The sequence below is a fragment of the Triturus cristatus genome, chromosome 4_1 (assembly GCF_964204655.1).
Source record: "Triturus cristatus chromosome 4_1, aTriCri1.1, whole genome shotgun sequence".
In the NCBI taxonomy this organism is placed as follows: Eukaryota; Metazoa; Chordata; class Amphibia; order Caudata; family Salamandridae; genus Triturus; species Triturus cristatus.
The window spans coordinates 1,136,956,670-1,136,981,185 of NC_140585.1; the positions used below are offsets into that span (position 1 = coordinate 1,136,956,670).

General features: G+C 43.9%; 1 protein-coding gene across 3 annotated transcripts in view; it reads left to right on the forward strand.

The window, feature by feature from the left end:
• LOC146856173 (zinc finger protein 14 homolog) overlaps positions 1 to 24,516 on the forward strand; it is a 93,940-nt gene that overhangs the window by 5,320 nt on the left and 64,104 nt on the right. The window lies entirely within an intron of this gene.

The window sequence follows — 24,516 nt, forward strand, 5'->3', positions numbered from 1 at the left end:
CGCCAAAGTTAACTTTTTAACATAAAGACGAGCAGTGAGTTAAGGTCACTGGGGTCATTAGGATTAGCAGAGACTCCACTTAAGATTTCCTGCCCTGCATCTCTTGAAGTATTTTCGACTGACCTTCATGAGCCTGGAGAAACTTATCGCGGTAACTTACAAAGACAGACTTTTTTTTTGTTTATTGTTGTTGCTTATTTATATAGCGCGAACTCTACCCGAAGGTATTGGAGCGCTTTACACGAGCACCGTATTTACATTACACATTCAGGCACAGGGAGATTAAGTGTTTTGCTTAGAATCTCAAGATGTGGACGCGACCCCGAGGCTCGAACCCTGGTTTCCAGCACCAAAGTCGGCAGTCTAGCCGACGGACCACATCCTCTACCGACTTACTATGGTGGTTAAACATAGAAAGACCTAGAAGGAATGACAAAGAGAAGTTGTTGAGGCCATGGAATATATAGAGCCCCTCCCCAAGGATTTCAGACCTAGAAAGCATGAGCAGTTGTGTACTTGTTTGTTCTCAGGAGGTGCAAACATGTCTAATGTTAGGGTTCTGAACTTCTAACAAAAATCTCTGCCAAGGTTCTTGCCGTGAGTAGAGGCCCTGAGAGGACAGAAACACCCTTCTTGGGCAGTCTACTTCAACACTGTCCTTTCCTCTTATGTGTATAGTTTTTAGGGCTAGAAGGTGGTTCTCTGCCAAGCGACCAATCTTCGTTGCTGTTAGGTTCAGGGCAGCAGAGTTCGTACCACCCTGCCTGTATGCATATGTCATGGTGAAAAGATGAGAAGGATGCAGTCTTTATGCAATGACTTCCGAGTTTATTAGTGCAAACTCTACCCAACACACGGAGCGTCCTCCCAGGGCAGTCAACGAACGGCAACTGGGTTACCGACATCGAATCCCCACCAGTGAACGCTCCATGCGTCAGGCCCACATTCAAATGAACACAGGCTACCGAATACAACTTAACATTCCTAAAATGTCATTGCGCTAACCGCGCGATGAATAGTATAACCTTTACATTCATAAGCATCGCGCGCTAACCGCGCAATGCTCCACATGTCCACCACTACACCACCTTCCCCCTTTACATAACACAAATACAAAATGGTGTAAATTTACACTAGGTAATATCCTAATCATACTTAAAATCTAATAAAACCGTCCAGTTTCTTTGGTAATTTCACAATCCGACCTCTTGAGGTACAGATACTAGAATTATAGAATGATGTGATGGGAACAGGCTGAGTGTTAATGTCTGCCCCCGGGTCAACAATTTGTGTAACAATAGATGGAACCATTCCCGCAGCTTCCTTCCCTGAGTCCAACCATTGTTCACAATCCGGATCATCCTCCACCTTCTTGTGACTATCGTGTATGATCTCTGCTTGATGCGGAGACACTTTAACTAGATGCCTTTTATTCCACCAACCTTTATTCCCCACAAAAGCAGCCCCCTTACTGACTTTAAGTACCTGTTCGAGAGTAAAACATTTAGATTCCCCCTTTTTTACTAAGTTTGGATTTTTGATCAAAACCCAATCTCCAACCAGTACATCCTTACTATGTAAGTTACATTTTTTATCGAATTCGGTTTTCATCATGACTTGTTTTGCCTTTACTCTCTCAGCAATTTCATTATGGTTGACCTTATTTTCACCAGAAATATTCTGCCACATGTCCACCACTACACATGGCCACCATGTTGTCTGTTCTTATGATCACATGTTGATGAAGAACTTGTTCCTGATACCCCAGAAAGAGCCTGATCGGTCGCTGTTATTTCTCTCCAGTTTGGGAATTTGTTCTTTTCCGGACATGACCACTTACTCTGTACAGGTAAAGATATCTTGCTTCCAAGCCCTGCTCTCTGCAATCCATCGTGACTGTTACTAATGGATCTTGTTGAGATGGAAATCTCCTTACTAGTTTAGATGGGTTCAACCACCATAGTAAGTCTATCTTAATCGAGGAAGCTACAGGGATGAGTTTCTCCAGACTCATGGAAGCCATAATCCAATACTTCAAGCGATGCATGACTACAGGTCTTAAGTGGAGTCTTGCTCATTGTTCAAGAAATACGCCGGATGCCATGAGCTCCTACAGTCAAAGCCTCGTCCTGAGCTTATCAAAGTTTAGCAGTGCTTGTTGCATTTCTCTACATTACATACCTAGGGTTCTATTCCTCTGTTGTGCTGCGGTTGCGGATTCCACCAACAGCAGTTGGTAATGTGGCTATCGAAGGTGGGATCACGCTCTGTGCGCTCTGCTTTAGGAAGAATAATGCTACATTCAAACGTTTCCTGTGTCCGTGTCATCCCTTTTTTGGCGACGCTTGCCAGCCACATGTAGTGAAACCATCGAGCACAACAGTGTGACCCGTGTTGATTATGAGGCTGATGAGTTATCGACTCGCATAAAGAGGGCACCACTCTCACCGCTTATCCAAATTGGAGGTGAGAAGCTGCTGCTGCATGCCTCTGCGCTCCCTCCTTTCCGTTATCTGGCCACCCTGAACTGTCCATAACTCTTTCGTGAGCCTCCTACAGCCCGCAGCTGGAAAGTAGTGAAAGCCGTTGTTGGCTCCTAAATCCCAAGCCCCTAAAACGCTCAAGGCTAAGAGGTGTTCTAGATGTGGTAGCACTTATCATTCCAGTTATTCAAAATGGTGCTATGCCTCAAAGCAAGACTGTAGGAAGTGTGGGTGCAGAGGCCACTACGCCCGCATGTGCAGAGACTTGAACAAATCCAGGGTTGCTGTCACAGAAGATTTCAGTGTCGAAGGGACTTTGAGAACCACCTCTTAATGGTCTTGCCCAGTGCTTAATTTGTAAAAAATGAAGTCCAGGTGCTCAAATGTTTGTTGGAGGCCACACCTACTTTCCCCAGCTCCACCTACTTCTTCCACTGGCTCCACCCATATCCTCAACTGGCACTGCAAAAAGTCATATGTAATAGCCTATTCCTACTCATAACTGTAAGGTAAGTTAGAGGTAAAACTATTGATTTGTTTGGATAGCATTGCATGAATTCTCAGCCATATAAATTGGAAAATCTGCAACAACCTATCCTTTTCCCTCCTCCTTCATCACTTTGGATCTGCATCCCCTGGTCCATGCCCTGGTCACAGTCACTGTAATCTTTTACGAAAGCATGGTCACCAGAAGGCTCAGCCATTTCTCCACCCTCCTGGCATTAGAAGTGTCCGTAATTTTTCACATCCCGTTTCCTGCCTAACTATGCCTACAACTTCCCAGATTGTGACAGTGTGTGATTTCCAAAGAGACCCACTTCATGTGGATAAAATAATAATTATAACCTAAAAAACTAATATCTGGAAGTGGGGGTTTGAGCCTTAATGAAAATGCTAAGGTATCTATTTACCACGTTACCAAACTAGTTACTGTTTTCACGAATTGGCTTTATGTCCTTTTAGGATATTAATATTGCATCCCTTGCTGCACAATGTGCACCTCGACAACTCTTGCGCGCCCCCAGGTCCCACAGCACCACAGACCCAAGTATTTGGACACCACAGTACTGCCACTATCTGCTAACTCTGCACAAGCTGTAAACGTGATCAAATATCGTCTCGAGTTACGTGCGTATAAAGCGAACTTTAGACACTTCAAACACAAGAACGGCCTCTGAAGTGGGTTGTTGTAGTGTCTTGCACTTGTCATGGTGTCAGACAGTACTTTTGAGTTGCAGTGACTTGCACCAGTGGATGTAACACAGAGTACAAACATGTAGAGGTCTAGGGTTGTATGGCCTTTGATGTGGGTCGAGGTAGTAGTGCCTTGCACTTGTCATGGTGCCAGGCTGTGCACGTGTGAGGTTCAGTGACTTGCCCCAGTAGGATATAAGACAAAACACACACAGAGGACAAGGGTGCAGGGTACCGTGGATTTGAGGCTTGATGGAGTACCTCAGGCTGCCTTTCTTAGGGCTAAAAAGAAGGATTCTTCGGAACAACCCCTTAACGAAAACGTGAGAGCGCCAGGTAATCAAATTTAAACCGGAAAAGTGAAATCTCCTGCCTGAAGCGTTTGTGCCCCATCCTCTAAGAGATGCTTCTTTGATTATCTCCGAGTAGCAGAGAACTGAGAAGCAGCTTCCAGGCAGGCTGTGACTTCCTGGACAAGAGCCAGCCGTGCCCCTCTGGGAAGAGGTGAGTGAGTGCGGAGAGAGTGCAGGCGGGTCAGACACATCTACTTCTGGTAAGGCAGGGCAGCCAGAGTGCTGCAAACCCTTTCACTTTCTTAGGTGCTAGGAATGGTAAGCTTCCTATTGGGTTGTCAATCGAGAGAGGGCACCTCTCCGGTCTGCATGTGCATGTTGAGCTTCTAAAGAGAGCTCTCACGGGGGGAATCGGGAAGGGGGGGCTCTCCGGTCCACAGGCCTGAGCTCTGCTTGTGCACGCCAGTCTTCGAAAAAGGGCTTTTTCACGAGAGGGGACAGTGTTGGTTCTCGGGAAGGGGGGTGTCGGCACCCACCTACAGTGGTGTGTAATTCTGGGAGGGAGTGGTTGTCTCGCTTTTCCCTGCCTAATTTGGGGTCCTGTCAGGTAGAGGAGTCTCTCTTCCCTCTGGTAGTGTGGATTAATGGGGGGGGGGGGGGGAGGGGGGACTCCATTTCCCTTGGTTAGTGTTCAGTCCTGCAAGGAGCCAGCTCTCCCGGCCCGTTGTTAAGGTAGGTTCCTGCTGGAAGGGCGGGTTCCCTCCCTCTTGGCTAGTACAGGGTGGGGAGGGAGTGCAGGGTCTGCAGTCCAAAGCCCCTCTTTAAAACTGCCACAAGCATTTCTCTTGAACTCTCAGCAGAGATTTTCGGAGCCGAATGATGTCCTCTCAATGTCCCCCCCGCCCCCTCAGCCCCCCGGGCGTGGTGAGCTTCTGGGTGACGGATCCCTCAGGGACACACCACACACAGTGGTGAGCAGAGTCAGATACGGGGAGGGAGAACCACAGATTCCTGCACACAGACTGAGAGTGACGAAACCATGAGTGAGGGTCAAAATACGAGACATATGTGAACGTGGAGTAAGCCTGGAGGAAGGGGAGGCTCGAGGCGCTACGCTTCACACTGCTTGCTGCTGGAGGGCGCGTGCTGGGGCCGGGGGGCTGGAGCAGATGACTGCAGAGATGTAAAACCTGGTCTTCACAATAAATAACAGGGAGACACCTGTTATTTGCATACCTGCGTTTTCTTAATTTAGTAATAAAACTCTTATTAAGGGGACTATTTGTCACTGTCACAAGACTGCTACGTAAACGTAACCACGGCTCTGTGTGTGTGGGGGTATAGTGCCATGTGAAGTTGGTGAAAGTTCCACATGTTGTGGTGGGTCCACACGACCACGATTAGCAGCAAGCAGTTTAAAGTCAGGGGCTAACCTTCCTCCGGCCTTACTCCACCGTCGGCAAAATGTGGACAAGGCTGAGCGCTTCGAGGACATGCAGGTGCGAACAGTGCGCTATATGAATGGCTTGGCATTCATTGTACTTGCTTGCAGCCTTGCACATGGTGCCCAGCGCTGGAGGAGGCATTATTGCTCAGCCTCATGGCAGACCTGAGGCCTCGGACTCGTCACTCGGTCGGTCTATTCACTCATAAAGCTGTTATTATAGCAAGCCACCACAGTGACCCGCCGTCACAATGGCGCGCTCAAGGAGAAAGCAGCGTTTTGTTTGGGCTACTTACAGTTACTGGTGGTAGTGTGCACCGGGCGGCACTGCCTTGATTAATAGGCCTGCTGCTGCCTGCCCTAACCTCGACGATGATCATCATGTCCAACTGCTGGTGATAACTCGTGGGGTATGGGTGTGCCGGGTGTGGTATTTTGAAAACTAATCTGCGTAGTACGCACGCTGCCGCAGCACAGCCCCTATCCCCACAGAACCAAATCCATCCCAATCAGTGACCCGCCTACCAGCAACACTGAACTAAGGGCCGCAGCTGCCTAAGGCAAGTTCGGATATATGTTGGATTCTGGAATGAATGACTGATCTTTTCTTTTTTAGGTCGAGCCTAGAACAGCGCATGCGCTGTTGCTCGACATTTAGTATACGGGTTTCCAAAGTGCTACCTACCAGACCTCGCTGGCCTAGCGCTTGCGTTCACGCGAGCGTGCACGCGCGCAGCCGACAATCACTGCTGCGCTTGCTTGACACACAGCACGTCCCGTCCTCGCGATCGCGATCACTTTCGCTGCGATCGCGATTACTTTCGCTTTCACGGCCGTTACTTTTACAGCCGCGCAGCCAATGCTTGTATTGTTGGCTCTCACAGCCAATCTTCGCGACTGCCTGGGACTCTGGAGACAAACGGCACTGTCTGCAGTGGTGAGTCAGTGAGTGAGATAAGTATATCACGGACTTTGCCACAATTCCATATGACGTGCATACACATGGTGTAGACCCGGCTCTAATAAATAAGTGCTGGTGTTAAGCACCGGAAAGCACCGGCACAAATTAAGCACTGGTCTTGCCGGACAATAGTGGATCTGAGAGGAAGTCTCGCCCCAAGGCTTACTTCGGAATCCTGGGCAAACAAGTGGAGCTGGTGGTTGACTGTGGTTCCTTGTATACCATTATGCAGAAGTGGATGTGGGAGAAAGAGTGGCCCCTAGTTCCACTCTTACCCAAGGACATCGACCCCAGGGGCTATCAAGGGGAGAGGATTGTTGTTCTAGGGTACTTTTCTTCTCCTATTATTTTTAAGTCTAGACAGGTTGAGGGGAAGATCTATGTAGTGGAAGATGGGCCCCCCATTCTGGGTTGGAGTCACCAGTTTGACCTTCACATAGTCATCGACCTACATGCCCCGGGTCATGTCTTGTGTGTGCCTGATTTAACCACCACCGAACTAGCTTAATTGGATGATGTATTTAGGGAGAATCTTGGTGTCATGAAGGGGTACTTGCATAAGATTGTTTTGCAGGAGGGTACCATCCCTGTCAAACACAAGTTGCAAAGGGTTCCCGTTGTGAGGGATGATGTTAAAAAATTGTTGTATGACAAGTTTAAGGAAGGGTTAATTGAACCGGTTGAGGCCTCTGTATGGGTCTCTCCGGTTGTTATCACAAAGAAGAGTAATGGGAAGCTCAGGTTTTTTGTGGAGCATCGAAGCTTAAATCAACACGTGGTTGCCGACACTTTTCACCTCCCCAACATCAATGAACTCTTGCTATTGCTGAAGGGTGGTAAGTACTTTTCTAAACTTGATCTGAAAAGTGCTTACCACCAGATCAAGCTTCACAATGACTCAAAAAATCTCACAGCCTTTATAACCACAGAGGGCACGTTCCACTTCACAAGGTTACCTTTTGGGTTGTCCTCCGCTGCTAGTTTTTCAGCGAATTGTGTCCAAGGTCTTCAGGGGTTTGGATAACGTGGAGTTTTTCCAAGGCAATATCCTTGTTTTCGGTGTGTTTGTTCATGAACACAACAAGATGTTGAGGGACGTTCTGGGCAGGTTGAGGGAGGCTGGCCTTACTCTGAGGAAGGATAAGTAGAATAAATTGAGTACCTAGGCCATACTATCTCTGGGCAGGGTGTTTGTCCCAAGATTGATCTCTTAGAAGCAATTAGAGGTGCACCCATTCCTAGTGACAAAGACCAGTTGCGATCCTTCATGAGCCTAATCGAGTATTATGCCAAATTTGTTAAGTGCTTTGCTGCCAAGACTGAAGCACTCGGAATCCTGTTGAGGAAAGGGTGTTCCTTTGTTTGGGGTGATGCCCAACAATACGCTTTAGATTTGATTAAGAAGGATATTTGCGAGGCTGATATTCTTGCGCCCTACGATACCCATCTCAAAACCTTTTTGATGGTTGACATGAGCGCTTGTGGTCTGGGAGCTGTGCTGTTTCAAGTGCATGTGGGTGTTGAAAGAACTGTGGCTTTCGCCTCGCGCTCTTTGTCCGATTGCAAAAGCAATTATTTGGTTATTGGGCGTGAGGCTCTAGCAGCAGCTTGGTCTGTTGAACACTTCAGGACCTTTTTGTGGGGTATTGATTTTTGTATTCGCACCGACCACAAGCCTTTGGTCAAGGTAGTGAGCCCTGGAGGTGCTGGTAAAGGCTCAGTGAGGCTCGCCATACTTGCTTCTAGGCTCCAAGAATATCGGTACCGTGTGACGCACATTCCTGGGTGGAAGAATGCTCAAGCCGATTGTTTGTCTCGCTTGTACTTGAAGGTCATGGGTGAGGTTGGCCCTGGTGTATCTGGGGAGCTTTAGGGGGCTGTAGCTTCTTTGGGTGATGTTGAGGAATGTGTTGGCTGTGTTTTCTCATCTGAAAATTTGAGTCATGTTATGGATCTGGATACTACTCTCAAATGTGTTGAACAAATGTTGGTCCAGGGAGAGCGGAGAGAGCCCACTCTATCGGACCGTTTTTGAAGGTCTTGGACAAGTTGAGCATGAGTAACGCCAAAGTTCTCATGAGGAACGATAAGTTTGTGCCTCCAGAGGGCCTGAGGTCTAGGATTATCAGGCTTGCACACGAAGGGCACCTTGGTCAAACATTGACTAAAAAGAGGGTTTGTGAATTTCTGGTGGCCCGGTATGGACTAACAGATTACATCCTGAGTTGTTGGGTGTGACGTATGCACGGAGAGTGAAAAGAGGCTCAAGACAGGTAATCATGTTACGCGGGGTCACATTGAAGACCCTGGTGTACCCTGGAGTACTGTTTGTTTAGACTTCATTGGGCCTATGCACATTCTGGAGGAGAGATTAAGTATTGCCTTTGTATTAATTGATGTTCATTCTAAGTGGCTTGTTTTCAAGTTTATGTCTGATGTCACTTCCCCAAAAAACTATTGAGCAGTTGAGTTATTTTTCAGGAAGAGGGCCTTCCCCACACCCTAGTCACAGACAATGGTACTCAACTCGTTTCGCATGAGATGAGGGACTTCCTAAGTTATTGTGCGATTATTCACCACCACATAGCGCTTAACTATCCTCAAGCCAATGAGATGATGGAGCTTGCTCGCAGCCTGGTGAAGGGTACCATTTCCATGGCCCAACAGTGAAAAAGATGTCAGTGTGATGGTTGGCGAGATGTTTGGGCACATCACACGACTGTCAATTGTGCAACTGGGTTTGTCCCGTTTGAAAAAGATGCGTGGTAGGAATCTTGGCACCAAACTCCTTCCGGCTTGGCTTGCCTCTGCCAGACCCACCTCCAATCGGGTTGAGAGGGGGCAAGTGTGACCACGGAGGTGTCCGTGCTGGTGACTGGGTCAAGATCAAACATGGCAGATCTTGCAAAGGCTTGTCTTAAGTTCTGTGGTGCTTTTAGGGTCAAGCATATCTTTGATAATTACGTGCTTCTCGACAATGGCAACAAGTGGAACAAACGCAAGGTTGCTTTGTATCGTAAAGGAGAGGGTGTTGGCTCCATGGTCAGCTAACCTAGCTCTGTCCGTTCTGACGAGCATTTGAATGGTTTTATGTTGATGAGTGATGCAGAGCTGTCCTCCAGTGGGTCCCAGGCCAGAAGGGAGACTGGTTCTGGGGATGCCTCCAGTTCCCTTTCCCTTGTTCCGCCTTCTGATGTTGGCGTCAGAATTGCCCGATCTCCCAGGTTCCGCAGACCTCCTCATTATTTGGATGATTATGTCCAAACTTGAAATGTGTTTTCCCTTCTTCTGTTCTGGTGCTTTCCTTCTTCATATTGCCTCTTCTTCTTATTTTTGTTTTCATTGCTTTGTTTTCCCCTTTTGTTTTGGGTTGTTTATGTGTAGAAGGGAGGGGGGTGTGTTGTAATGTAGCGCTTGAACTTAGCAGTGCTTGTTGCATTTCTCTACATGACATACCTAGGGTTCTATTCCTCTTTTGTGCTGTGGTTGCGGATTCCACCAACGGCAGTTGGTAAAGTGGCTGGCGAAGGTGGGATCACGCTGTGCGTGCTCTGCTTTAAGGAGAATAAAGCTGCGTTCAAATGTTTCCTGTGTCCGTGTCGTCACCACAAATATCTTAGTCTGTCTATCTCTGATGGGAGGAGGACCATTGTAAAACCTTTGTGGAATTGTGCTCAGATGAATACGCTGTCCTTTGCAGTATTTATACTGCCTTTTTGAACATTTTTTTTTATTTTTTTTTTTATTTAAAGTTCTTCATTCCTGAATTTTTTTCCACTCCCAGCAGAGCTACCTCTCTTGAAGTTGCTTAAAGTAACCGGTCGTCAATGTAGTGATAGTTTCTCAATCCCTCGAGGTGAAGAAACCTCATGAGCACATGAATCTGGAAGTGCTGACCCCCAAATGCAGAATTACAGTAACTCGCGGTGGTTAATGTGCTTTGGAAGGTTTAGGTAAACATCTTGAGGTGAGCACCTGTATAGTTTTCCTTGAGGGCCGAATCAATTTTCTTGTTGTTTTGATCATTGAGGATACTTTCCTCCATGAGGGATGTACATGTACCAGGCTGTAGGAGACAATGTTTTGAGAAGGTGTCGTAAAACAGTCTGTGACGAAGTAGACTGTGTTTCCTCTGCTGGAAAACCCATATTCTATCTGACTCTAGTGAAAAGTTCTGGCATAATCTCCTTATCCGCATATTTCCTTCTTGTAATACAACCCAGGAGAGAGAACGTAGTTAGGGTTAAGGGGGTTTGACGGTGCATGGAAATTTGCCCTAGTTTCCAGCACGCACTTTTTGATCAGTTTTTCAAAATCCTTTTTTCCCCCCTTGTTGAACTTTTAGCTGGAGAAGAACCAAAGGCGTAATACTCCCCCACAAAATGCCTTTTTTTGGCATGCTTTCCCATTTTAGGTCACCAATTTGACAATCTGCCTAAGTGGCTTCTGTATCGGCAACAATGTAACGCCATATACAAACGCCATCAGTTTAAATAGTCAGAAAAGGCATTCTTTGTAGAAAGTCTTCGGCACGCATGGCTCAATGTCACAGAAAAGCTGCTGCAGGATTGCCGCCCACTCTTTAATGGTGGTCCAAGAAATATTTACTGGGCAGGACTTTCTACCCACCAGCTCTGTGGTAAGCCTTTAAGGGAGCTGAAAGACTTTTCCTGCTTGGCAGCAAACTGTCAGTAGTGCAATGCGCACCCAGTAACTACAACCTTTTCATTTACGGGGTTGATCCACAACAAGTACCGCCACCTTCTTTCCCCCAGTTACTTCAGCTATACTCTGGGTGGGAGACCAAAACGAGTAAGCCTGTGGTCCAGAGTGGGGAACATAAACCCTTTGAGTGAGACTGTGCTTTTAAGTGAGACGCACTACCTGTGAAACTCTGCTGTAAGGTGTGACACGCCCTCTGAGTGACACTGGAGTCGATAGTGGGAGGCTCGTATAAATTGGGTGAAAATTGGCTGAAGTTAGACACTACCCCTTACCCCTGTTGAGTGAGACAGTGGTCTAAGTTTAGACTCCCTGACTGAGAGGGTGCTGTATGGTGTGAGACTCTCATCCAGTGAAGGCTCCTAAGAGCAAGGTTACAATTGGAACAGTTGGAACAATGAGGGCAGAGCCATGCATGTCCCAGCAGCACAAGCTCTACTACACTTGCCTTAAGGCGGTGCGCGGACCAGCTGCCGGGATGGCCGGAATCAGGAAGGATCGGTAGAAGATGCAGAAAGGTAAGGGGTGCTGGGCGGGAGGGGGTTGGTCGTTTTTAAGGGTTGGAATAGTTTTCAGGGCTGGGGTGTCGGTTTGTGTTCAGGGCGACCGGGGACATTTTTAGGGCTTTGGGGGGTTGGGGTAGTTTTTAGGGTTCGGGGTAGTTTTTATGGCTGGAGTGGTTGGGGTCGTTTTTGGGGCTTAAGTAAGGATGGGGTAAGGTTTAGGGCTGGGGGCAGGGTTAGGGCTTGGGGGGGGGGGTGGATTGGTTTTCAGAAGGTAGGGGTAGTTTTATGTCTCAGGGCAGGGGCTTTGGGGGCCATTTTAGGGCTCAAGGCTTAGGGGAGAGCAGGGTCGTTTTTAGGGCTGGGGGGGGTTTACACTTACCTTATAAGTCTTAAACATGCATATGTCTTAGAGCTGACTCAATGTGCCCTGGGATGTCCTCATATGTCCATAATGCCATCGCCAGAATTTACCATGGCCTAACGGCTAGAGCGGTCGACCTTGAAGCTGGGGAACAGGGTTCGAGTCTCGGTATGGATGCTCGACATCCTGTGATTCTGGGCAAATAACTTAATCTCCCAGTGCCTCACAAAATGAATGTGACTGTCTGTGTAACACATCTGGTGCTCATGTAAACGGCTCTTATACCTTGGAGTCGAGTTTGCAATATATAAAATAACCCCCCCCCCCCCCCCCCAAACATGCATGGGTCAGCTTTTTGTTATGGATACCAACTTTATGCCAAGAATTACATACAATTTGCCAGTGCCAGAATTTCGCCATTGATTACTCCTGCACACCAAGGTTGCCTACTTGTCAATGTTTTTCAAATGCATGAGTGCAGCCGTGCTTTGGGTACCCTCTCCTATATCAAAAGTTACATCCAATATATCAGTGCCAGCATTTTGCAGTGAGTGCCTCTATCTACCAAAGTTAGTCCAGTATGCCACGACCCTCATTTTACAATGGGCAACACTCTTATGCATATGCTGTGGATTCCCTCCCCCATAAGCCAAGAATCTCCTCCACAACCTGGAGTGCACTCGCAAGTATAACACTCGCAACCCAAATATAATCTACACTGTCACACATGCACACTCGCATGCTCTCATACACTTAATCAAATAAGCTCACTCGCTCGAACACTCACTCTTTCACACTCACTCTTAATCTCTCAAACACATACCTGTTCAATCTGCCACACAGACTTCCATTTGCTTGTGTTTTTGTTGTTGTTAAAAATGCTAGCAGTGCTGCTGCCCCTGTTATACCTGTCCAGCATTTTAGTGAAGTTTCTTAAACCCATTTTCTCCACAAACTGTTCTCAAGTCAAAACAGATGGGATTGTAAATACTTTGGGTGAGCTGGGTTTATATTTGGGTTTATCTTGAGATCATTCAATAGTATTGTGAATTGACTGAGTCAGTTTACAAATGAGTAAATCTACATTTTACATGTACCTTTGTGAGTAGGGTCTATAAAGTCTAAGTGATCTTGCATAAGTAATGGCTGTGTTCTTTTTAAAGTTCCTAAATGCCAATTCACTGTATTCTTTAGCTTAGAGGAATATTATTGGAGAACTTCAATTGCACAGGGGACATTTTTATAAGCTAGGAATTTTTAAATTTTTAAATACTGAGAACTTGTTTTGTGGGGACTTTGGGAAACTGTTCTAATACGAAGCATAGCAGCCATTTTCCTCCAACACTGAGGCACATCTTGAGGTGCCATCTTAAGTCAGCACTCTAGTTGTGGTCTGCAGAAGAGTCAGGCCCACCTCACACACCCAAAACATGGCTGTAGTTGGCGTGGATGCGCAGCCAGTAAGAAGCAATGGTTTTTAGAGTTATTAAACGTTGATGCGCTTAATTTTTCAAACTTGGAAGAATCTTATTGGAGATTGTCAGTTGCACAGGGGGAAATTTTTATAAGCTGTACATTTTTAGATGCTGACAATTCGGTTGGTGGGGGTTTTACGGGACTGTGTTATCAGGAAGCATTGCACTAATTTTTCGTCCAACACTGAGGCACATTTTGACGTGCCATCTCTAGTTGTGGTCTCTAGGGGTGTCGCAGCTACCTCACGCATGCCCATAAAAAAGCTGTAGAGGCATAGGCATGCTGCAGGCTCACTGAAGGCATGCCAAAGGCAAGCCCGTCTGCGATCAGCAGCAGCCACTATGCTCAGATTCTCCCCCCTCAAGCCACATGTACAGCAAATGGTAACTTGTCGCTCTGCGTAACAATAAATTCGGTGGCACCTTATTTAAAATGGAGGATAACGTTAAAACATGATAATGGCAGACCTCCCCTAATCATCTCCCGTAACAACGGGACATTTACCCAAAACATGATTAAAAGGGTGAGGAAGAAATACATGATGGCTAAGGAGACAGTGGGTTGGGGGTGGTGGAATAAAAAACGGGCCAATTAAGGGCTTGCCTGATTAATTCTAGATCCCTTCTTTCACATAAAACAGATATCAGGGATTTATTGGAAGAAAAATACTGGGCAGCAATGTTCCATAGTGAGAAATGGCTGAATAATTCCATGGGGCCTGATATTCCACTTGCCATAGTAGGTTACTCCATTGTGCATCTAGATTGAGAAAATCAAGTTGGTGGGGGAGTGACTGTGATTTATCACTCTAAATTTGCCTGTATGATCAAAAAAAGCTGGACGGCAGTGCTAGCAATCTTGAAAGCACAGGTGGACGCTCGATAAAGGTGGCATCTCCACCATAACAATATTCCAGATAGTAAAGTAATTTCTTTTCCTGGCTGGAGATAAACAAAATGTGGAAGCCTCTCAAGCTTAGTCTGATAATTTCTCCAATTACTTTCCGGAAAAAATAACTAAGATCTAATCTGGTTATTGATATTGAAATCTGGTATTTTCCCCTAGATTTAGAAGGCATTAGTTCTTCTATTGCTAAAAAAAAAAGCCAATGCAGATGTAGCTTCTTTGAGTAATTACAATTAGGTTTTATGGTATTTATTTTTTGGGTGTTTCCGTCCTGTACTTATCCATATTTATTTTTTGCTAATTTTACCTGTATTTATCCATATTTATTTTGGGTTTTGTGGAGAAATGAAGATGAAATTAGTATATTTCCACATTTATTTAACCGGTAAATATGCACTCATGCTTGAATACCTACTAGGTTTCAATGCTGTAAACACCGGTAGAAGATAAATCAAATGTACTTGTAAGAAAATATGCAAATTTCATTATAAACCGTGTGCACATATACTGCTGTTAAAGCCTCTTTACTAAAAGTCCTTTCTTTTTTAGCCCATATACCTATCAATCCACACAGCTATTGGCCTGGCAGTTATGACAGACAGTATTTAGATTTAAATAAAATGAACCCAATTTCCATTTTTATCCACATTTAAAAATAAATACAGACAAGAAAATAAATGTTTTTTGCCTGTATTTATTTGTAAAAATCAGTAAAAACGGAAAACAGGGAGCCTTAATTACAATCCTATTTCTCCCCTTCCGAAGCTAAGGACAATGCTGGAGCACCTGGTTAATATACAGTTATCCCAGTTTATAGAAGAACATTATATACTACACTATAAATGTTTTAGTAAAGAAGTAGGGGGCATATGTATCAACATCACCATTTGCGATTCTCAAATAGCGATTTTTAAAGAATTGCTATTTGAGAATTGCAAAACGGGATGTATTTAAAAAATTGCAAACTTTTTGCGATTTCTTAAAATTCCTTAATTGCGAATAGCAAATTGCGAAATCGCAATTAAGGAATACCTGCCCATTCATTTATATGGGCCAGGAGACCCATAGGAATGAATGGGAAGTAATTCTCAAATAGTGAATCGCAATTTGCTAATCGCAATTTGAGAATGATTTCAAAGGTGCAAGGGTGTCATGATGACACCCTGATGCACCCCTGAAATGAGCGTGTGTGTGCATATGACGCACATACATGCCCTAAGGGCATGTATGAGGGCCACGTGGCACTTTGTAACATTCAAAAAAGTGCATTTTCAAAGGAAATCGCAAAATACCACCAACTGGAAGTTGGTGGTAATTTGCGATTTCTTAAGGATAATTCGCACAACTTGGGTGCTTTTTACATATCATTTAAGAAATCGCAATTTGCGATTTCTTAAATGCTTACGCAAAATTAAGAAATCGCTAAATTAGCATTTCCTTAATTTTGCGATGGGATTAGGCTCATACATCCCGATTACCGATTTTTTTTAATCGCAAACGCTATTATTTTGCGAATCGCAGCGTTTGCGATTAAAAAATCGTTTGATACATATGCCCCTAGATCTTTTTCGGAGGTCGCTAAACATATTAAATCTAAGTTGTACACTGGAAGGAAAGCAGTGGTTATCCTTTTGCATCTCTCTGCCGTTTTTGACACGTTCTTGCATGATATTCTTTTAGTGATTAAGGAACGGGGGCATAACCAGCGCAGACAGCAGCTGGCTAAAATCATTCTTATTTGAATGGGGACAATCGGTCCATATCCCCCTTTCAACTCTGGTTTTAAGGAATGGAGATGCGGAGTACCACAGCACTCCATGCTGAGTCCTACGCTGTTTAACATTTATGTGGCACCCCTGGGGAAGTTCGTGGAGCTTCGGGGTTTTAACCTTCTATGCTATGCAGATACCCAGCTGATGCTACTCTTCCAGCAAATGGATAACTGTGGTTGAGAACATGCACGGATGCCTTATTTCAGTGGCAAGTTAGATGAAATACAGCTGTCTGAAACTGAATCCGGACAAATCCAAAATTTTGATCTTTGGATAGTCTGCCTCCCTTGACGTTGGAATTTTTAGGCTGAAAGACCTAGGGCTTTCAAACAGGAAGCAATAAACTTGGACATACAATTCAACACGACATTTCCTTTAAACCTCAAGTAAGGGAAATTACATCTACCTGCTTTGCAATAGTGAAATCCTTAAAAAAGACATTGAACTTTCTCCCAGGGCATGCACATAAAACAGTAGTGCATGCCCTGGTTAATGTAAAGTTGGGATACGCTCATGTTGTTCTTCAAACTCCCTGTGAGGCTTTTAAATAGGCTAAAGTTGGTTCAAATTGCAGCAGCTCACTTAATTCTAAATAGCCCCAGAAGAAAATCCTCCAAGCAAAACCTCAAGCTTCTATATTGGCTTCCAATAAATCAAAGTATTATATACAATGCTCTAATAATCACCTTTAGAGCACTGCATCAAGCAAGTCCTGTCTACTTGCAGAGACGATTCAGAAAAAATGCCTCAAATAGGGCACTTTTAGGAGGACAATCTTTCTTCCAACTGGCGGCTAAAGTATGGACCTCTCTACCTAAGGGCCTGAGAGACCAAGGGTCTGAGAAGTAGGTATTATATGATGCGTAGTAGGCTTTTCGTAGTTTAATTTCTGATGGGCATTTCACTGAGCTGTATTTGTGGCTGTTTTTTTTTTTTATATAGTGCAATATCTGATGAACAGTTCATGGTGATGTTTCGATTCGCCATTATAGTGTAATATATCTCAAAAGATTTTCAACATGTAGTTTCTAATAAGTGTTTTAAAAGCGCAGTAGTATTTCTTGGCTTTAGCACTAGTTAGATCGGCTGGTATTTTTATGGTGCCACATTCGACTCTCGTTCAGTAGTTCTGAATAGCAAGGGCATTTCATGGTACAGAGATGAATATAATAATAATCCTGCTGTATATCAAAGCCTTTTTGATGGTGCTTTACTTGAACGTCTTTATAGTTCAGTGGCTGATGGGTTTTTCTCAGTGTATTATTACGGGAAGTGCTGTATTGCATAGGTATTCTAAAGTGCACGATAACATGAACTATTCGATTTGTGTAATCTAAATGTTAATTCAAAGTGTAGTATCATAAGTGCTTCATAGTTCACTAATAGTTGTTTATTGGTGCATTATTTGTTCATGGACAATTTATGTTGGAATATCTGAGGTAAGAATTTCCAGAGGGAAGAGTCCAATTAGTACTTGGAGACCCTAGACACCCCCCCCCCCCCCAAAAAAAATGTTATCCAAAGCAGAGAGATGGTTCCGAGAGGAGGACTTCCTATGTTTTATTAGCGAATTCATGGTGTTGTACTTGATAGGCTTTGAAAGATCCACTGTCTGACGGGACTTTTACAGTACTGTGGCTGTGATTTATCCAAACTGCCTTTCATAGTGCAGTATCTCATGCATTTCATGTTGTAGTTTATATCAGATCTTTCTTATTGTAGTATCAGCTGGAATTTTAAGAGCATATTGTTTGATTCTCATCGTGCAGTACATTCATGTTCGGACCACTTCCTAGTGCGGTATCTGATGGGCATTTCGTGGTGCTAATTTGTATTTACTTGCAGAGTTCTTACTTCTTGTTTAATCTCAATGCTTCCAGAGGCCGATATTCTGTCCCAGTATTTCTGATCATCTTTTTAATCTTGGCACTACATTATGAAAGGATATTTTCAGCTAGACTAATATATCTGATTCACAAGGCTTCCGATGAGTGGTGTAGCATGGTATTCCTGGTCCAGAAAAAAGACATACACATGGATTGATTGTTTCTGGACTTTTTTCGACAAAATATGTGTCAATCTCCTTTGACAGCATCTTAACATTTTCATAAAGGAATAATGTGTCACTGTCTATGATGGGCATTTCTTAGCAATCTGTCTGGTTAAGCATTATGTGGCAATGTGTATGATGGGTCATTTCCTAAGGCCAACATAATTCAAACGCACTGTTTCTGAGGTGCATTTTTCTTTCTCTCCACATCATTTTTGAGGGACATCATTCTCTTAGTGCACCACTTCCAAAGGGCACAATTGTCTTGGTATATCATCCTAAGTAACATTTTAATGACCATTGTTTCAAACAGCACGCTCTTGCCAAAAGGTATTGTTCCTTGATCAGAGGCTGTTGTGTGGTTAACTGATCTTTGGAGTAGTTGTAGCACCCTTGTAATTATAGTCCAGTTTCACTGTAATGTATTGTTATATTTTACTCCTTCCATATACAGGTATTTAAAATCATGGGGAAAGCAGATTGTCAGGTATTAGTACTACTGCATCCGGACACACACAATCTTTCTTTCTCACTCCCACCAGCCCCTTCTCCCATTGCTCTCTCGTCAGATTTTGCTCTCCGACGAGCCATCTTAACACCGTTAAGTTGCCACATTCTTCTTTGACTAGCCTAGAAAGAAAAAAGGAAAGATTTAGCTGGTACAGGAGATGGTATCGCTATATGTCAGGTAAATTTAGGGAAAAGAAGCATCTCTTATTCTCTAATTATACAATGGCAGTGCAGACCTGTAGAAGGACAATGTCAAAATTTTGAAGGGCCTTAGCTGGCAGAATGCGAATCATTGCAGTTAAGAGAAACAAACTGCAGTTCAAAGTGTATTATTACACACCCTCTTCTCTCTTTCTCCCCCTCCTTACTTTATGGTTGTTCAAGCAACCTATCTGTATTAGGTTACCGGTGGTGTGTTCCGGTTTACTGGTCACCACACCGGAACGTGTACTAATAGGTCATGGCCTCAAATGCCACTGACTTGGATATCCCGAAACGTAAAATTAACTCCATCATTTCTCATTAGCCTCCAAATTCCCAGACATTGCAATCCTTCAGGAGACTCACTGCTCCATCACTGAATCCTTAAGACTCAAACTGACTGTTTGCTCTTGTTGAGACTCTTTAAAACGTAGGTGGACACTGAGGGCAGATTTGCATTTACAGCAATAGACCCCCCCAGGACACAAACTGGTCATAGGGTTATTCTGTTCACTTATTCGACTAAACTTCAACGCTTTTCCAGTATTTCAAGGTTGTTGATGGAATTTGTCCATGCCCAAGTTTTGCTTAGAGGAGAGTGCACCTTGCTGCATGAACAAGTATTTGACAGAACTAGTCTGTATGACAATGCCAAGGATAGGGCTACTTTAAAGAAGTTATCCCTAATAATGACTCGTAGGCAGCCCTATATCTAAAGAGTTTACCCATGTGTCCTGCACCCACGGTTCTTGCACAAATACCCTCATGCAGCTCTACTCACACTGCATTATTCTAGAAGTTGGGATCTCAGTACACGCTCTGGTGATATTAGGACTTGATTTAGGCCATGTAGCCTCGACTTCCAAGAGATTGGGAATGAACACCTAAATATATAGACTATCAACTGAAAAAGAGATGTTGATGACCCACTTTGCTACGTCTGTAAATCTAAGGAGGGATGCCATGCATGGACAAATGATGGCGGACTACCACAACAAGGCACAAAGGTGTAGCAGAGTAGTCCCAACGCAAACAATCACTTGACCTTTTACAGGAGGTATAAGAAAGTTTGACTCAAATGCACTATACTCCTCAAATCAGAATACGCCTGGATAAAATTGTTCTAGCTTATTGTGAACATGGTAGAGGGACATCTCACCACTCCGTTAAAGAGCAGAGAATCTCAAGTTACCATACTGTTCATCTGTGATGACGATCACTGCGTTCTCACACATCCAGTTGACATTACTTATGCATTTGCAGATTTTTTTCGAAAACTGTACACACAGGAATTCCTTGATAATGTGACAGCAGCAGAGTCAGAGTTGCCAATTGGGCAGGGCTCAATGATCTGGTCAAACAGGTCAGTTTATGGATCTGTTTTATGGCCTGCTGAGCTTATTTTAACTAATGAGTTCCCTGATATTCAAACAAACATTGTCTATGGCCAACTTAATTCCATGCAGTCTCCCATACCTTGCAGACGACGTATGGTGTGTCCTTATTAGTAAAAAATAAAACAGCCCCGCTTTGCGAACTTGGGCCACATTTTTGTTTTTAGCAATCTAAATCACTGTTGGGAGCCACTTTTATTTTGGCAGACTATTTCTGTTCCACTCCGACCCTGGGCAACAGAAAAATCATACCTAGCTAATTTTAAAATGCCACGTTTGATTGAAAAAGATAGGGAAAGGCACCTCCGGGTATTAAGGTGCGTAACAAATCTAAATTTCATTTCATGTAAAAAAAAAAAACATCTGGCGAGATCTTGGATGACATTGCTGTTTAGTACATAGTCTGGGGCGAGGCTTAGTCAGTGAGATTTGGGGGCTGGGAATCTAAAATTTGCCAATTAAAAAGTGGTGGACCATAGAGTTGAGGGATGATATGATCAAGGTTCGGAATGGACAGTTTTCATGAGAGCAGGGTCAGTAGGGATTTGCATTAGGTGGGCCTCTGTCTACAGTGGAAGTGTGTGATTGGCACTGGTTAGACTACTTAAAATCATTTATCCCATCACCACCTTTTTAGTGTCTGATTGCTAGTATTGTGCCTGGAAACCAGCGACGGCTACAACTTTCCAAGCCTACTACAGCAATGTTTGTATCCTAAAAAATACTACATTCACACTCATTCAAGGCATACTTCTGTGGGTGCAGATTTACTACTTTTTTTGGTAAATCAGATATATAATTATGCTTAATAAAAATTGCAGCGCACACGTTAATAGAAACACAAGGCAGATGTGTGCACCACTCCAAGACGTATTGCTGTAAAAGAACATTCTGTATATCTGTTTAGAAAATTAATAACGTGTTTTTACATATTGCCTCATAATGCACTGCTGCCATTTTTAAATGCTGTGAATGTTATGTTACCTAAACTTATATAGCGCTACGTATACCCAAGTGTGTCTTGGTGCTGATAGTGTAGAACAAGAGCATGTTGTGAGGAAAGTTTGCAGGTTAAAAAGCCAGGTTTTAAGTAGCTTACTGAAAGCCAGCAGAGAGGATGAAGATCTAATGTGGAGGGGAAGGGTATTCCAAAGTCTGGTGGCTCTTACATGGAAGCTACTACCCCTCCCCCCCCCCCTCTCTCGCCCATCTAGCTTTCTTAAATCTAGATGGTGTAACTGAAAAAGTACCCAGAGATCTAAGATCCCTGTTAGGAGTATAACATGAAATAGAATTTTCTGGACTTGTGCCACTTAAAGCCGTGTAAGTGAGACAGTTTTATATTAAATGTGGTTTCTGACCGAAAGCCAATGTAGTTCTTTAATAGCCAAAGTAACAGACTCATATTTTGGCAGGTTGAGCAGAACTCTGGACCCTGAGTTCTGTAGAACCTGTGGTTTATTTAAGTATTGTTTCTGCCGACTGGAATATAGGCCATTACAGTAATCAATTTTTGACAAGATGAGGGAGGTGAAAACGGTTTTCCTTGCGCTTACTGGAATATAAGGCATAATCTTTCTGATGATCCTTATTGGAGGTGGAAATGATGGGATTAACTTTACCAAGATTAGGTTTGTCGTCTAGAATCACTCCTAGGCTTTTAACCTTGGTAGAGGGAGTGGGCCTATCTCTGGTTGCCAGCAGCTAGGAGTCCAAATTCAAGGGTCATTTCCAAAGAACATCGCTTCTGTCTCTTCTGAATTCAGCTTGAGGCAGTGCCTGCCCATCCAGGTGCAGATTTCTTTCATGCAGCTGTGAAGCTGAGCACTGGTGGTGTTGGCCCTATTTGCCGCAGAGACCACAATGTGTGTGTTGTCTGCGCAATAGGTAAGTGAAAGATCCCTGCAGCACTCCACACAGACGTGAGAAGGCTTTTGATCTGAATTATCTAGTGTCACGATATTTTCTCTATTTGTTATAAATGATTTAAATAGGTCTAAGGCTGCTCCCTTAACATCCATGGTCTCAAGGCGAAGACCGTGTCGAGTGATCCACTGTATCAAAAGCAGCAGATAGATCCAGTAGGACGCGACCGCAATCCTCTGCTGATGCTAATACTGTATTTAGACACTTATTTGCCCATGTCTTCTTCCATTAAATTTTAGCTATACATATATTACAAATATTTTTTTTTCATAAAGACACATATGTCATCAGCAGAGGATTGCGGTCGCGTGAGTTATAGTTGCCTGCACTAACTATAACGGGGGAATTTCATTGGTTTTTTATGAGTAAAATGTCCAGCTAACTATAACCTGTGTGAAACCTATGGTTTTTTCAGTGAATTTGTACGGTTTTTTAAATGCTAAGTTACTTTACGCCGTTCGTGGCGTGCGCGCCCACTTAACGCAGTTCGTTCCGTGCGCGCACGGTGCGCTTCGCGCACCGCGCGCCCACTTTACGCAGTTAGTGCCGTGCACGCACGGTGGGCACGCGGTGCGCTACGCGCACCGCGTGCCCACGTTACGCTGGATGGGCCATGTACGCACGATGCGCTTCGCGCACCGTCCGCTCACGGAGGACATATTATGCGCTTTATTGTGAAAGGTAATCGAATAAATGTTCCGTTGAATATGATATGCCATGCACAAAAGGTGCCCTACGGGCGCCATTTGCACACAGGGGTGGGAAAGTGTGGATACTGTTTTTTTTATAATTAATTTTTACGGTATGCGTACGGTAAGCGTAATCGGCGTGTTTTCGAAAAAAATTAAAATTGAATTTTTGGCCTTGGGGGTTCTTTTGGAACACCTTGAACAAGGCGAGGTGGTTGGGAGCTGTCTAACCTGCCCCTTTACATGTTTTCACCCTTTGTTTTTCCTCCCCCCCCTCAGAGTGCGAGAGAGAAAATGGCGGCCGCCGCTTCCTGGTTTCGACCGATTCGAATGTTTACTAAGATCTAACAGCCAATCAGAATCGCGCACGGCACCGTACGCGTACGGTGAGCTTACCGTAAGCGCACCGTAAGCTGCCACAGATATATATATTGATTTAAATGCTATTTTCTCAGGAACTACTGAACAGATTTACACCAGACCTACAAAAGGCACTTCCTTGAACTGTAGACTACCTCTCTGCCAAATTTCAAGTAACTCTGTTCAGCCGTTCGGGCTGTAGCTGTGTCTAAAGGTCCTATGGAAAAATGCATGGGAAAAATGCGTTTTGGGACCCCCCTTTTTTCTCAGCCCCCGCTTGACGAATCCCCCCGAGACTTTCAGGGTAGGAGCGGAGCGTAGCGCCCCATTAGTTTTGAAAATTTCACGAGGATTCGTCGACCGGCGCCAAAGTTATTCCAAATAGAATGTTGCGGTTTTCCTATGGAAACAGGGTCCTAACTATAACTACCTACTGGCGACCGCCAGTAGGTAATATATATATATATATATATATATATATTCACTTAAAAAACCATAGGTTTCACACACGTTATAGTTAGGAATTAGCATTTAAAAAACCTTGCAAATTCACTTAAAAAAACCATAGGTTTCACACATGTTATAGTTAGCTGGACATTTCCCTCGTAAAAAACCAATGAAATTCCCCCGTTATAGTTAGTGCAGGCAACTATAACTCACGCGACCGCAATCCTCTGCTGATGACGTCAGATATTACATCACTGATTACATATGTGTCTTTCTGAAAAATAAATATTTGTAATATATGTATAGCTAAAGATTAATGGAAGAAGACATGGGTAAATAGGTGTCTAAATACAGTGATGTAATATCTGACGTCATCAGCAGAGGATTGCGGTAGCGTGAGTTATAGCTGCCTACACTAACTATAATGGGGGAATTTCATTGTTTTTTTACGAGGGAAATGTCCAGCTAACTATAACATGTGTGAAACCTATGGTTTTTTAAGTGAATTTGCAAGGTTTTTTAAATGCTAATTCCTAACTATAACGTGTGTGAAACCTATGGTTTTTTAAGTGAATTTGTACGTTTTTTTTAAATTTTAAGTTATGTATTTATTAATATTTTGTTTTTCCAGGTTTTTCACCGTGCGCACACCGTGTATATATATAATCTTGCACAGGTCTTATGTGCACCTGTATGCATTACTGGCATTGGGAGATAGAGGTGCAAGTAGAGGAAGTGCTAAAGCTCACTTTATTCAAAATTAATATATTATTGAATATACATTTCCGTGACTAAAGTCACTATACCTGTCATGTACAATT